The sequence below is a fragment of the Pavona decussata genome, unplaced genomic scaffold (genome assembly GCF_977016875.1).
Source record: "Pavona decussata unplaced genomic scaffold, jaPavDecu1.1 SCAFFOLD_32, whole genome shotgun sequence".
NCBI classification, from domain to species: Eukaryota; Metazoa; Cnidaria; class Anthozoa; order Scleractinia; family Agariciidae; genus Pavona; species Pavona decussata.
In genome coordinates, this window is record NW_028145455.1 from 1,335,001 (window position 1) to 1,351,628 (window position 16,628).

The 16,628-nt window shown below is 39.6% G+C and overlaps 1 long non-coding RNA gene across 1 annotated transcript in view; it reads left to right on the forward strand.

The window, feature by feature from the left end:
* Positions 1 to 15,776: 15,776 nt before the first annotated feature.
* Positions 15,777 to 16,628, forward strand: part of LOC146484550 (uncharacterized) — a 209,943-nt gene continuing 209,091 nt past the window's right edge. The window contains exon 1 of the long non-coding RNA XR_014863604.1: positions 15,777 to 16,150. This is a non-coding gene — a long non-coding RNA (uncharacterized LOC146484550). The remainder of the gene's footprint in view (positions 16,151 to 16,628) is intronic.

Consider the following 16,628-nt stretch of genomic DNA (forward strand, 5'->3'; position numbering starts at 1 on the left):
CCGAGGGTTTAAAAAAAAAATGTTTATTATTTGCCCTCGGTAAAGGATCAATCTTTGTCCTGAGAAGATTTCACGCTGCCACGTTATTTTTGTCAACCGAAGTCGCATGGAGTAAAGTGAACATGAAATTTAATTAACTACGGATGTACTCATAGTACCTTGAATGCGAAAACTATAAACAGTTTTCATCGCTTTCTTTACCCTCACTTCTTCCAAATCAACAATCAGACGAACAAATCCTCGAATTGTTGTTAATATTTAGCAAGAGTCCGCAGCATCAAAAAAGCTGCTGCTCTTATAAAATTGGCGCGAAAACAGGATGGGCTCTTCAGTTAATTTATTCCCCGCGTAAATCGTATTTTGCATAATTATGCCATTCCGCACGCCATTCCACATTCCATTCCGCAAACTCTTTCCGTCTTTTACCCTCACCGGTATTCAATTTATTAAACTTTATTGCGCTTTATGAATTTTAAATTCCAAAAGGCCAACATTACAAAATGGGTGAAATGACACACCATATTTTTTTAAACAATGAAACGCGTCCTTGAAAACATGTTAAAAAGTTGAAACCTAAATAACCTTTTTTATCTTCGGGAGAGTCTTCTGAATTTCGTTACTTTCTAACAACATTTTTTTAAAATGGATCGCCAAAAAAAGTCGAAATATCCTCGACAAGTGCAAGTACAAGTATCTACAGGAAAAAATGTTTGGAGGCCTGAAAACAAATGTTACTTTGTTCTGAAAGTTTTTAACTTTTCTCAGTTTTTGTACGAGTATTTGGAATACTGCAAAGACTCTACTCAATAAAATTTACTCGACAATATTTGCGCTATTTTCAAAGATTCTAACTGGAATTTTCCAGTAACATTCTACCTACGATACCAGCTGATCACAACAAATTCTGAATCGATGGCAATCAATGATAAGGGATTTTATTTCTTATGTTTCGAAAGAAACTGTGGTGCTGTGTCGGTGGGAAGTGAAAACGAATGCTTGGTTTATCAACAGAGTTGATAAGGGAGTTTTAGCAACGAGGACGGCGAAGGCAGCGAGAACGTCAAAAAAGCAACAGGCTTATTAACCAAAGCAACAACTCTGCACGTGCATCACGCGTTTTGGTACATTTCTTTGCCCTCACTGCACGACTAGGACGTGAAATTTCCTTATGGGACGTTTTATGGAGGACGCAAACACGCGATGACAATTTTTCCTTTCTCTTTTTAAACTACGCTACCTACAATCTTGGACATTTCAACCACCCTTTCCCCTATTTCAATAACGGAAAAAATGGCGCGTTTTTGCTTTGCGCGTGAATTTGTCATTGATTTTTTTTTTTTTTTTGGGGGGGGGGGGGGAGGTTAATTTCTTTTTTGTTTTGTTTTTGTTTATATAGGTGGTTCGCATTGCTGCAATGTTGGTATACAAAAAAGAAAATTTGTTCACATAGTTTGCATAAAAATGGAAGTTAGAAAAAAATGTTATTGTTGCTGTACACCAACATGGCCGCCATGACGTCATATGCAAACCATCAATTCTGTTTAAAGTGCCTATCACCCTTACACAGTTTTAATGAATTTCGAAAATTTATACATGTCTAAGACGCTTTGCGAAGAAATAAATCGTATTTCATGTTTCGTTTTGTTTTTATCCGGACGACAAAAACGCCCAAAATAGGCCGTTTTCCGCCATATTGAATACAAAAGGGAGCAGTTGAGAGACTGGGTTCTAACAAGCTTGTGACGTCGACCCGGTATCTCAACCCACGCTCAGCCACAGAGCATTTGCTCATTTGTCACTACATTCTCTGTACTGAACTTGGAATGTGCCAGGAAGGTATGTGGTAGGTGAATATGCTGCCTTCTCAGTTATGTAGAAGGTTTAGTTCTGCACGCTATACTGTTCGATAATGATGAAGCAAGGAAATGCAGAAAGAAATAGATCGATTTCATGAAACAATAGCAGGCTAACCCGGAAAATCGTCAATGTGCGCCAAGCACTTCACGAACGACGACTTCATGCGTCGATTTTGATTTATTGATGAAGTGAGAACCAAGCCAATCCTCTCAAGACTGAAACGAGATGATATCGGTATTAATGTGACGCCAACTGCCCATGCTAAAGCGGTGACCACAAGTCCAGGTGTCCTGATTTAAACCATTGCCAAAGATCGCCGCGAACGAGCGGTAAGAAATGTTTCCATTTTTTTATTTAAGCTTAAAGGTGCAGCCAAAACAAACCTACTGAAATAGTAAACTTATTTTAATTTATAATTGGTCTAGACTCACAAAAACGCGAAGAGGCGAATGGAGTCTCTTACTTCTGAGACTGCTGCGGGTTGATGAGCGGATGAAGGGCCACGGGAATTATTATATTCACGAATTACGGCATTATCTTGTTCGGTACACTGAAGGGCCACAGTGACATGATAAAGCTAGTTCTTTTCCTTTCACAATTCCACGTGTATAAATTTGGGAGTAGCCTTTCCAAGAAGAACAGATCATTCTTTTTAAAAAAGCTTCAGTCTTGAATTTGTCTGGGAAGAACGAGGTAAAGAGTCAATCGAACATCTCGGTCGATTGACATACTACTCAAAATACTACTGCTCAAAAGGTCGGCTTTTCTTACCTGGAAATCGAGATATTTTGAAAAAATAACACACGCAACGGCTTTCCAAACGTTGTGCGGTTTTACTTCTCTTACTACCAGACCAATTTCAGCTGAAAAACAATTTAAAAATGGTAAAAATATCAACTGAACAGGCTTATATTTACGCCACGAAAAATGTCTCCTCAGCGGTCAGCATGTTGCCGCGAAGTAAAATTTGATTCAATTTGATGTGGTGGTTTCGTTGACAAAAGGCAAGCCTCTTGTTCATAGGAAAAGTCTTGCTTATTTACACTTCCCTCGGGCCCCAGTAAAATATTCTTTAAAACCGAAAGATTTCAAATATTTAGAAAATAGTAAGCTCCCCCAACACAAACCCGGGCACAAACCTCAGAGCGGAGCGAAGATGTAAAAGGTCAATGCAAAAACGAAGCCGTAACTAAACAAACTTAAGCCCTCAATTTCACGCATTGCATAGCTCTCGAAGAAATCTACAGTGCTAGAGAAAGGATCAAAAAACAAATAGCAACGGTCAGAGACACAACGTCTTGCCACAAAAACAAATGGCCGGGCCCCGCGGCAATACAAAAACTGTAAGATAAACTGATGTAATTACACAGTTGAATCCTAACAAAGATAACAACAATAGCGGTCGCTTTCGGAGGTTAAAGATTATCACACGGTTCAGTCCTAACTAGAAGCTGTACTGTCACCGGACTGCGAACTGAAACGAGCCAAAATAGATCTAAATACTAGTAAAATGAAATGGCATAAGAACGGCAGCGGCTAAACAGAAACAACAAGAGGTGAAATAAACAGGCGCTAAACGCAGAACTCTAAACCCAAAATATCCTTTGAGATCAAAATACAAAACATGCTACAGTTAAGCACATGGTTTTGATCTGTGATTATCATACAAATCCTTCAAATCGTCATGCCAACTCGCTGTAAACACACAAGAAGCTAAATTGATCAAAAGACTAAGATAGAAGCGCTAAACATGCGAGTAGGAGTTGTGTAGGCCTTTCATTCCTATTTTACGTGCTTGATCGTCGCGTCAATCACGTAGCCAGGGTTGTAGTTAAATTCTGAATCATCTAAGTTGTAGCTTTGCTCGGATTCGGTGTCAGTGTTCGGCTTTTGGGCTAAAAAATCGGCCAGAAACTCCAAACAGCTCGCGTAGAATTCACTCCGACTCACTACTGTTTTGTTGTGTGCTTGTTATCGAGATACCGGGTCGACGTCACAACTCACTAGTGCCAGTTCTCTAATGGCGCGGTTTTAACTTCGGAAATTGTGATTTCGATCGCGTTTTAAAAATCGAGAATAACTTCAAATCTCATTATTTTGCTTGTTTTGGCTTACTTTCTACGTCTACTTTTGAGAATGAAAGGAATTGGGTAGGGGTGATAGGCACTTTAAGATTGCAGCTTCAGTTCCAAAGCTCGAGAAAACGAAAACATGTGGGTTAAAGATCATTAAATTTCTTCAAAACTGTTTGGTAAACATACTAGAGATGGTCAACAAATAAATATGATCTTGGATCACAAATCCCAACAAACAGTAAAGTAGAGATGTATATCGCTAATAACAAAACGAACCTATAAATAATTTACCTTTCCATAGCTAATGGCTTACAGCACTACTTACAAACACCAAATGGACAAACAAATCCTGTGTAATTAATTTACGAACATCATTTCCCAAAACTGCTTTTCTTTCGTATTACCTAAGGTTCATTTGATAAAGAATGGAACAGGAAAAACGTACATTTTTTTTACTATAAATACAGAAGTCAGAACAAACAAAAACAAAGCGAAAATTACGTGGTTCCGGTTACACCGAAAAACAAACAAACAAACAAACAAAAACTTACGAATCTAGGCATGGTAGGTTGCTCACTACTATTTTATCCAACTGCTTTTTAGCCTGCAGCACAGACGTGAGTTTTGTCTTTTTGCGTTTTCAAGCGAGCGGAGGCGAACGCGGAGGGCGAGTCACGTCCCTCCCGTCGTGCGTGACTCGCGTTTGCCTCTGCTCGCCTGAAAAACGCAAAAAAATCACGCCTGTTCTGCAGGCTAACTGCTTTTTTACTCAGTACTGGCAATAGACCATTTCCGAGTTGCTTTAAAGGTCATTATGAAAGCGAAGCTTCGTGCATAGTTTGATTGTGAAAATCAGTCTGTGTTAGTGTGTAAAGCTTAATGTCTTAGTAGTTTTTACTTATCATTGGCCGTTTTTATGCTAGAGACGTTAAAGTCGTCATGACGCATTTAACGTCTGAGACGTTTAAGCCGTCTGGTATAAAAAGGAGACGCATAAAAGCAGACCTAAACTCAACTTCACTCCACTTTCTGCCCCAAGACTCCTTCAAGTTCTTCTTGGCCGCCATGTTGTTTAAGCGCCAAGGCCACGATTTCTAGCTCGTGCCAGTCGTCTGTGGACGAGTCAGGGCTGAATGCGTTCCAGTAAGGACGTCCCGTTTTTATACTAGACGCATTTAACGTCTTAGACGTTAAAGTCGTCTGTTAAGTGAAACGACGCACTTAACTAAAGACGTTAAAGTCGTTAGACGTTAAATGCGTCTGTCCTATTTACCATTTTTATACTACCCGTTAAAGTCGTCTCGAGACGACTTAAATGTCTCAGACGACTTTAACGTCTCTAGCGTAAAAACGGCCATTCCTTATTTTCAACTTCAAAATCATTGTACTTATAAATTACAGGTTCTTCTTTTAGTATTAGACAATTACTGTGAAACACTTTATGTAAAACTTAGTGTCTTAGTAGTTTGTACTAGTCATTTTCTTGTGTTCGTCTTGCTCCGCCTGGACGAGCTGTAGATATTTGCGGGTCAAGCAAGCCACTACTCATGTTATTTTCTTGAAAATAGACATTGATTGGAAATTAGTTTTTATTCATAAAAAAACAAAACTAATTTTCATTTGAAAAGAATTACACTTCGCCAAGCTTTCGTGACGAGGCTCAAAACAACTTGGAAATGACCTTTTATAGTTAAAGTATGAAAGAAAGGAAAGTCACGCCCTACAAAAAAAAAAAAAAACCAACAACAACAACAACAAAAACCCTTTCAGTTCGAATTAAAAAAGGAACAGAATATTTCAGCCAGACAAGCTCTGAAGTTCTCAGTTCTAGAGGCCAAAACAAAGGACTCCGAACAGGGGAGGTTTTCGTCATTTTCAACATTAAAAAGCTCTCTGAGTAACTGGAACAACCGTGTTTGTTTGTTTGTTTGTTTGTTTGTTTGTTTCTTGGATTGTTCGTCGGACCTCAAAAGCGCGAGCTTCGTTCTTATAGACACGACATCTGATGATTTCTCAGCTGAGACATAACTCAATAGTGATCCCAGACATCACTGGAACAAATTACTGTGGCAAAATATCAAGTAAACTCATGTTATCCGGCAGAAAACTAGACTGATGCTGCTGAACCTGCATCTGAGCCTGCGATACTTGACCTTGAGTCATGGGGGCGTGGGACTGGACTATCTGTGCTTGCGTCATCTCCACCTGTGAGAGAAAGAGTGGTGTGAGTTAAACTGTTGCCAGGACAACACTGACAGTTTCTATGGTATTTACTGTGTTTTGTTTCTTCTTCAATTTTTCTACCTTCGCTCTCGGCAAACTGTTCGCTTCTTGGAACAGATGATGTCCGCGGACAAATATACGCTAGTTAGTTGCACGTGGCAGTGACCAACTCGAAAGCCTAAGCTCCTTTGGTCACTGCGTACATTTTACTTTTGACATTTAGGTAATTTAATGCTGCCTTCATGTTACTTTTCTTATATATTGTAATTTTCTTTTGTTGTAAACCATTGAAATAGTGCATAATAATAAAAAACCTTTTTTTTTATAAGGATCAAGCGAAATGTTCCCCAGACATTTCCTCGATATTTTCGTTTTTATTGAGGCTCCCCGCTATAAATATGTTTGAGTACAGCCTCATTTCTCGCACACCTCCACTGTTCAAAGACTTTCACCATCCACGCCCATTTTCGTCGACTTGAGTCTGAAACCGAACTTTCGTCATATTTCTCGCACTCAAAAGACGTGATGGGTCTTTTAAATCTTTGCTCTTCTGAAGAGGGAAAAATACAAAAAAGCTTTTTGTTAGTCGTTCAAAAAAGAAACCAGATAACAAAGCTAGGAGATGTTATTACCTTCAACATCCGAAGCACCCTCTGATTTCTGGCTCTGCGTTATGAATATGGCCGATTCGTCTTCCGAAGAATCCTCCATCGAGCTCAAAAACAGCTACCCCTTGCAACAACAAGCTCAAAATGAACCAGTACATTATGTCCTGTTCAGACTAGGTGCCCGTGCCAGAGCTCTGTGCTCGGGAACTAAAAAGGACGTTGTTCAGACTCTTTGGTGCTCAAGTAACGATAGTGTTCTCCTTCGTCAATTTAGCGCCCGCCATTTTGTCTGCTGTATCGTAAGAAGGCATGAAGAAAAAACGTGGCAACTGACAAAATCCTGTTCACACCAGTGCTCGTGCCCAGGAACGGTGCCCGAGTCCTACCTTTGGAGGTAGTGCCCGTGCCCGGGCACGGTGCCCAGATTTTTGCTCGGGCACCGACAAAAAGCTCTGTTCAGACTAGTGCCCGTGCCCGAGAACCGGGAACGGGCACCTAGTCTGAACGGGGCCTTATAAACTATGCTTATTATTAATATTCTTCGTCATGTACATGAAAGTAAACAGCACTTTTCAAACGTGTATATGAGATACACATGTTCCACGGACATAGGTAAAGTTGTAACACCTTGTAATTACCAAGTAATAACAATGATTGAATGGTGTAATGATAAAAGGTTTAGGCAATCAATACCACTGCTAGACAGTGTATGTTAATTTCATTGTTTGCGTAAAAAACAACAATGTGGAGGCGACTGAAATCGTTGATTTAATGCAGAGAGAGAACAATGGGATATTATGAGGGTTTGTAATTTTAATAGATAATTTCTTCGGCAGTCGGTGCAATAAGAGATATTGCAGACAGCTTCGGGATACGCCCTCAGCTGGCTATCTCTCATAGCACCGACTACCTCAGTAATTATCTATTAAATAAAACCAAACATTCGTCTCCACTCCCCCACCGACGCAGGGAAACTTTTAGAAACTCAACCCCTTATCTATCTGTCATTTGATGATTGTGTGCTTTCCAGAATAGGAGTGAACGTAGTAGAATCCACAAATCGTTTAGTCGCAGAGTCACAAAGTGGCTTACAAGCAGGCAGAACAACAATGGATACGATTTTCTCCCCACGTCAGCTATAGCAGAAGAGGATGATGACCCTCTGCATCGCATTGTTAGACTTGACGAAGGTTTTCGGCCTTATGAGCCGGGGTAGACTGTACAAACTGTTGTAGAAAATTGGCTGCCCACCAACATTGCTGAGAATTGTCACTTCCCTTCAAGGCTAGGATATGCGCAATACCGTTTGTTTGAACGGTGGAACGTCTTAAGATTGCCCAGTGAGCAGTGGGATACAGCAGGGCTACGAGTATCTGTTTAGACACAAGAACCGACGAGGAGCTCTTCAACATCGCACGGCACCGTTCCAAGATTAAAGTCAAAGAGGTCCTCTTTGGATGACAGCTTTTCACTATGCAGCACTGATGTCACTCCTCAGCGTCTGGTAGACCATCTGTTCAACACCTGCAGGGAGTTCGGACCGACCATCAGCCTGAGAAAGATAAACATCCTGACTCAAGCTCCGAATCCTTGCCAGGCATCACCATCAACGGTCATCCCCTTGAGGTAGTGGACAACTTCCCCCTACCTTGGCTCCACCATCTCCAGCACTGTGAACCTTGATGCAGAGGTGAACATCAGAATTGCTAAGACTAACATAATGCCTTGTTTCATTTGCTGTCAACATCATATGTCCTCATGAAATGCTTAATCATGCTGCACTGCGCATGACAGATTTTCCTTCTAACAGACCCCGTATTATTATGGGTAGTGCACTGTATAGTGCTCTACCTACTATTTCGTCAGGCGTGATTGAGTGAGCGAACGAGTGAGCGAGCGCGCGTGAGAGTGAGAGAGTGAATGCATGGGTGCGTGAGTAAGGGTCCGTTGGTCTGTAAACAAACAGGTCCACAGTGTGTGCACAGCACGAAACACTTGTACGCAATGCGTACCTATATTTTATTTTACAACTGCTCAGGCCCGATCCACACTGAGGCTTTTTCATAAGTCTCCATTTTCATCTCCAGCAAAGCAAAAACAACTTCGTCCATACTGGCACTTTGGTATCATTTTCACTTGTCCACAATGAAACGCTGGAAAGCGATGAAAACGAGTGGAACCTGGGATTACACTTGTGTAGATGCTCGGATTTGGAGTGGAGCTAAAGTCTTCGTCTTCACCTGTCCACGCTATAAACGTTTTCGACTGAGTCTACGTATTCATCAGCGTTTTCGAAAGATTAAGTAAACGACAGGCGAGAACGCGGTATCAAAAAGCATCCTTTTTTTTAAGTATAGACGGCGCCTCAGGTGATCAACGCTATTAAAAAGTTTTCATGTCGGGGCCTTTGGGATAAAGAGTTCCTCTAAAAATATAACTTCAATTTTATCAAACTTGAAATTGTCTCATTTACATAATTCGCGAACAACTTGTGTCTCAGCTGAGACAGTTTGTCTTAGTGATACATTCAACGTGCTGTAAAACAGACTTTGAAATCATGTAAAACTTTAAAAAACCCTGCAATTCGAAATACAATCAAGCCTATTCAGTCGTTTGCCGTATAAAATGACATCAAATTGTTCAGTTTTTGTACGGCGGACAACTGGGTGAAGAGGTTCAAAGAGCGAAATATAATCAATTCAAAGTGCGCGTTTTGTTGTTCACATGTTTTGAACGTTGATTTTACAGTGCGTCCAAAGTGTGGCTAAGACGAGATATTTTATTGTTCCTGTTTATATTTTTCAGTCATTTCTTTTGTCGGCTGGTGAAATAGTTCAAATGTTAGATAATTTGTTTAGCGCGATTTGGATGTCGTGTTGTATTCATATCGGGGCTGCTAATGGCAAAACCTGAAAGCGGTAAACTTTCTACCGACTGGGCAGAAATTGGCTGTACATAATTTTCCTTCAGATGGTTGTGGTTATAATTTAAGGCAAATTAAACAACTGTTATGGCAAGACAAATTAAACACAATAAGAAAAAAGACATAAAAGGTGCCGTTTCGTTTGACATTTTGCGTTGTAAGAAAACCATGGATTTTGAATTCAAGCACGGTGAATGTCCCGAATCACGCAAACTGTACTAAAGAAACAATAAGTTTCACGTCTTTGGGACGAGTTTTCTGTTTGAGACAGTTTTCTATATTCTCTAATATGAAATCGCAATGCTAATTACAATGCCAAAACCTGTTTTCCATGAATGCCGTGCCTTATTTTTTCCTGTAGTGTTTTTTTAGAAGTGTTTTGAAATTACTCAGAGATTCTGCTTGCCTTAAGTTTTCAGGAAGATTAGTCCATAGGACAGCACCACTGTAGTTAAAACTATTTCGAAGGTAGTTTCTGCGTGGGAGTGGAATGGCTGGTTTATTTTCAGAATCTCGGAAAGTATAAGGAGTAGTCAAGGATCGATTGTAAATTTGGACGCTAGGTATTCTGGGGCAAGGTTATTAACAGACTTCCATTATGGGATTTTGTTTGTCACGCTGGGTGCTGAGATTTTCCGAGTTTAATCTTTCAAACAGTTGAGAAGCACCAGTGTCATAATTTGAGAGAGTTTGGGCCCGTGCTGCACTCTTTTGGAGCTTTTGAAGTTTGTCAGCTAATTTTATGCCAGAGTTTCCCCCAGCCAACGCGGCAATAACCAAAATGAGGTTGAATTAGAGCCTTGTAAATGAGATGCAACGTTAATAAAGGAAATTGGTTAGACAAATTGTCTAACCCGTTTGACTGCTGGATGCCAGAGGCAATCTTTTTAGCCAGCTTGATGAAATTCAGTCCGTGGTTAGCATTAACAGACAGTAGTGAGTCAGTTGACAATTATACCTTTGTGAGCTTTTGGTTAAACCGACCGGCAATTTACTTTCAAACAATTAACCGGAAGTCTTCAATAAAATGACCAACGTATACAAGCAGCTGTACCTTACTAAAACGGTTATTTTAACAGTTTCCACTCGCTTAACGTTATCGTCAGTTTCTTCTCTCCTTCGACGAAGCTCTAGCCATCGCAAAGCTTTTTTTCGCCGCCATACTGGTAAGCAGTGTAGAGGAAACGCAAAAGGACCAAGAGATTTAGTGAGGTAAACAGCTTTGCAGTTTTTGTCTTTTTTGAAACTTCTAGCAGGGCTTTGCATTAACTTCAACTTGTTGATGAAGGTTTTGGTATCCATTGAGCTAGCTTTTCGTTTTACCTTTTACACTGTTACATTCTTCTTGCTTCAGTTTACGGTTGCAATGTGCTTAGCAACTGGGTGAATCTTTGCTTGTGGTGAAAGTGGTAATTTTTATTTTTGGGCAGTTATGGCATGTATTTATTGCGATTTCTAACAGCACCAAATTCAGTGCTCTTTTCTCTGTTGCTTCGATCATTCAAAATAGAATTTGTATGCCAGTGTGGCAACTCTGTACCATGTGAGATGTTTAAAGTTGGTGGTAAAATTTAGATACAAATTTAAATGTTAAAAGACATGTTTTATTTTAGATTCGAGTGAGTCTTAACCGTTTCACAACCGTTTCCAGGTGGATAGCAAGCCTCTAAACAAAAGTCTCCAAAACCAATGCCCTGACGTTTTCTTCAAAAGGTCTTAGGTTCGACTCCTGATAGGAGCACTTAGCACTCCTAAAAATCTTAGGAAAAATTATAAAATAAGTTAAACAGGAAAATAAGGCTTTGTCACTCGATAAAGCCAGAATTGAAAAATTGTCATTTATTTTACGGATCTCTTGAAGTGTACATGTAGTTTTTATGCTTTGTAATTGTTAAAATGTGCTTTACACGATTCAGTGGAGTTTCGCCAGTAGGAATTATTTTTGTTAATTATCAGAGAAAGGCTTGCTGTTTTAAAGGTATGGTTCAAAGCATTTTTATCACATTCACTCTGAGGCCCAATTGACAGATAGCAGGTGGTTCGGTGGGAGAGGAAAATTAACGTAAAGTGATAGCAACCCCTGACGACACTTTATGGACAGAGATGAAAATTTTGGAATTGTTGCCTTTGAAGATAAAAATAATTAGAAGTGACTTAAATCCTTCATTTTATCCACAGGTAGGCGATCCTCATCCCAAAACAAGGAAGGGTGTTCCGAGATGTTATTCTCATCAACTGAGTGCATTGCCTGGCTCGCAGTGTACTTGACCGAGTGTGTTGCTATAGTAACACTCAATCTAGTGACAATCATTGTTTTTATGAAAAGCAGAAGTCTTCGCAAGCGAAGTTTGTACTTTGTTATCAACCTGGCAGTCGCAGATATGTTATGTGGAGGATTTTCGCAAGCCACGGAATTCTCCTTACTTGGAGCGGATTACTGTAATTTTTGGAAAGACTATTTTTATAATTACAGGGTGACCGGGGTCTTGTATACACTGTTTCCTTTCACTTCCCTTCTAAACATCACTGTGATCTCTTTGGATCGTGTCCACGCGACATTTCGTCCATTCAGACATCGTGTCATCAAAGGATGGGTTTATGGCTTAATTATTATACTCATTTGGGTCACATCTTTGGTGTTGTCACTAAGTACTTGGCTGGAAATATTTGACAGCAGGATAACAATCAAGATTTTGATATGGGTCAGCTTTCTTTGCCTGTTTGTCATATGTGTATGTTATGCCTCAATAACTTTAAAAATGTCAGGCCTGTGTTGTGGTACGCGTCCTCAGCACCATGGTGCAGCCACTAGAGAGAAAAAAATGACCCGCACATTGTTTATCATGACTTTGGTATCTCTACTCATGTGGCTACCATGGGCTCTATTTATTTTTTTCCATTTTCATATGCGTTATATAGTAATTTCTCTCTCATTTTTAACATATGCACCTTTAGGTTTTGCACTGCAGGCTTTAATGTTTACAAACTCTCTAGTGAACCCCATTATATACACCATTAGAATGCCAGAGTTTAAAAGAGCCTTGGTTTCACTTTTCCGTTGCAGATCCCAGCAAGGGCAGGTTGAAATTCCCCTCGAGGTCATGTAGATAAAATAATAACATATCTCGTATCTTCGTTTTTCTCTACTGGGGGAATGATTAACGTTGAATGCTTCGTATTTTTGTGACATTTCAGTACTCTACGTTATTGATTTTGTCTCCCACGTTACAATTATGGTGCGCGACTCTTTTCAAAGATTTTTTTGTATCATTTAAAAAACAACAAATAAAGGTGTGGGGATTGGTGTTTTTAAAGGAATGGAGAAACCTAACTATAAACATTTTAATGTCTTTGAAGAACAACAATGATAGACTAATAAAATCTAGCCAAAGTGCTCTCAAGAGGCTATTAAGTCTAACACTTTGTGTGCTGTTGTCTGTTTTCCCCTTTGATTTCTGATTTAAATTTAGTCGTAGCGATATACCATTACATTATATGTTGTTTCCGTAGCTCTGTAAAATTGTTGTATAAAATTGAGAACAACAAAATGCTTTTACTTTTGTTTAGTTATCAAGAATTTATAGACATTTAATTTCGTATAATGTTATGTAGCAAGATTCTCCTAGTACATAGATCACTTATTTATTGTGTGGTAATAACGACTTGATGAAAAATTCAATAAATGCTTAATGTCGTAACCAATGTTTGATTTATTGATTAAAAGACTGGATTGGTAAACTGAAACCAACAAACCACAAATCAGCGAATCGTCAACAGTCCACGCGCATCTCTCTCTATACCTCTCCTTCGCTTTGAGATCTTTTTCTTCATCAGTTCAGTTGTCGAATCTCCACAGTTTCACTTGCCGAGAGTTGTTTATGCGTACACTTTTTCTTAAAGGCTTTCAGGTAGTCAAGGGGGAGTGGGGAGGGGGAATTTGCAAATAACCTATAATGCATTGCGGTCAGAAGATCCTCTGGCATGCCGGGAATTAAGAAGCATCCCTCACTTCCAACCAAAGAAATAAAACAATCGCCAAATTTATTGAAATGAATTTATGTCGATTGTTTGGCAAGCACGCAAGTTTTCGGTTTGATTCTCAAAATTGCGGAAGAAAAAAAAAAGAATCAGGCCAACATTTCCAAAATAAAAGGAGAAAAATTGAATGCTATTGAATACTGTCACTTAAAGTCTAGTGTTCAGTAGAACGCTTTTCATGGGTTAGCGCATCCTCGGAGGCCCAGGGGCAGCTTGTCGGGTGGAACGGATTTTAATACAAGAACCTTCTTGAAGTAAACTTTCGCCCACTTAAATCCCTTCCACGAGACTAGCTGCCCCTGGGTCTCCGAGGATGGGGTTAGCGTTAATAACCTTTCGAATAACCGAGATCTGAACAATGGGGACTTATCAATGGAGACGTGGCGCAAATGGAAAAATTTGTATGGTATATCCATCTCGAGAGGTTTGCACGCATTGTCGTTGATGATCAATATGGGCAAGTTGGCGAGGCTCGGGCCGAGAATTGCAAACATAATACAGAGATACGTCCACTTCCTCTCGTATCATAAAATGTGATGTGGTAAGTTATTGCAAAAGTTAGTGACTATTATCGCACACATTTTCAATTTTAAGCTTCATATTCGACTTGCCACTGTTGATCTTGTGCCCCGTCAGGGAATGTGAAATACTTTGGAGTAACAAAACATAAAGAGTAAACTGCTTCTGACGTCAGGACAGAAAATAAAGAAAAGGGAAACAAAATAGTCGCAAAGTCGACGTCTGCTGCGATTGGCAGCCGCGCCTAGCCTCCTACGGGCTTGTCCGCCGCATTCCTCCCCACGAATGTGAATGCCTGACGAGCCACGCCAGGACGTCACATATGGTGCCCAGCCCGATTCCCGTGTTCAAACCGTGTGAAACGAAAAAAGCAGTCTGTATTCAATTTATTTTTATTAAACTTTATTGTGCTTTATGAATTTTAAATTCCAAGAGGCCAACGTTACAAAATGGGTGGAATGACACACCATATTTTTTTTAATTAATGAAACGCGTCCTTGAAAACACGTTAAAAAGTTGAAACCTAAATAACCTCTTTTATCTCCGGGAGAGTCTTCTGAATTTCGTTACTTTCTAACAACATTTTTTTAAAATGGATCGCCAAAAAAAATCGAAATATCCTCGACAAGTGCAAGTACAAGTATCTACAGGAAAAAATGTTTGGAGGCCTTAAAACAAATGTTACTTTGTTCGGAAAGTTTTGAACTTTTCTCAGTTTTTGTACGAGTATTTGGAATACTGCAAAGACTCTACTCAATAAAATTTACTCGACAATGTTTGCGCTATTTTGAAAGATTCTAACTGGAATTTTCCGGTAACATTCTACCTACGATACCAGCTGATCACAACAAACTCTGAATCGATGGCAATCAATGATAAGGGATTTTATTTCTTATGTTTCGAAAGAAACTGTGGTGCTGTGTCGGTGGGAAGTAAAAACGAATGCTTGGTTTATCAACAGAGTTGATAAGGGAGTTTTAGCAACGAGGACGGCGACGGCAGCGAGAACGTCAAAAAAGCAACAGGCTTATTAACCAAAACAACAACTCTGCACATGCATCACGCGTTTTGGTACATTTCTTTGCCCTCACTGCACGACTAAACGTGAAATTTGGAGGAGGCAACCACGCGATGACAATTTTTCCTTTCTCTTTTTAAACTACGCTACCTACAATCTTGGACATTTCAAACACCCTTTCCTCTATTTCAATAACGGAAAAAATGGCGCGTTTTTGCGTTGCACGTGAATTTGTCATTGATTTTGGGGGGGAGGGGGTTTAATTTCTTTTATGTTTTTTTTTTGTTTATATAGGTGGTTCGCATTGCTGCAATGTTGGTGTACAAAAAAGAAAATTTGTTCGCATAGTTTGCATAAAAATGGAACTTAGAAAAAATGTTATTGTTGCTGTACACCAACATGGCCGCCATGACGTCATATGCAAACCATCAATTCTGTTTAAGATTGCAGCTTCAGTTCCAAAGTTCGAGAAAACGAAAACATGTGGGTTAAAGATAATTAAATTTCTTCAAACTAGAGATGATCAACAAATGAATATGATCTTGGATCACATATCCCAACAACCAGTAAAGTAGAGATGTATACCGCTAATAACAAAACGAACATATAAATAATTTACCTTTCCATAGCTAATGGCTTACAGCACTATTACAAACACCAAATGGACGAACAAATCCTGTGTAATTAATTTACGAACATCATTTCCCAAAACTGCTTTTTTTACGTATTACCTAAGGTTCATTTGATAAAGCATGGAACAAGAAAAGCGTACATTTTTTTTTTACTATAAATACAGAAGTCAGGACAAACAAAAACAAAGCGAGAAATCACGTGGTTTCGGTTACACCGAAAAACAAACAAACAAACAAACAAAAACTTACGAATCTAGGCATGGTAGTTTGCTCACTACTATTTTATCCAACTGCTTTTTAGCCTGCAGCACAGACGTGAGTTTTGTCTTTTTGCGTTTTCCAAGCAAGCGGAGGCGAACGCGGAGGGCGAGTCACTTCCCTCCCGTCGTGCGTGACTCGCGCTGGCGTCTGTTCGTCTGAAAAAGGCAAAAAAATCACGCCTGTTCTCAGTACTGGCAATAGACCATTTCCGAGTTGCTTTAAAGGTCATTATGAAACGAAGCTTCGTGTATAGTTTGATTGTGAAAATCAGTCTGTGTTAGTGTGTAAAGCTTAATGTGTTAGTAGTTTTTACTTATCATTGGCCGTTCTTATGCTAGAGACGTTAAAGTCGTCAAGACGCATTTAACGTCTGAGACGTTTAAGCCGTCTGGTATAAAAAGGAGACGCATAAAAGTAGACCTAAGCTCAACTTCACTCCACTTTCTGCCCGAAGACTCCTTCAAGTTCTTCTTG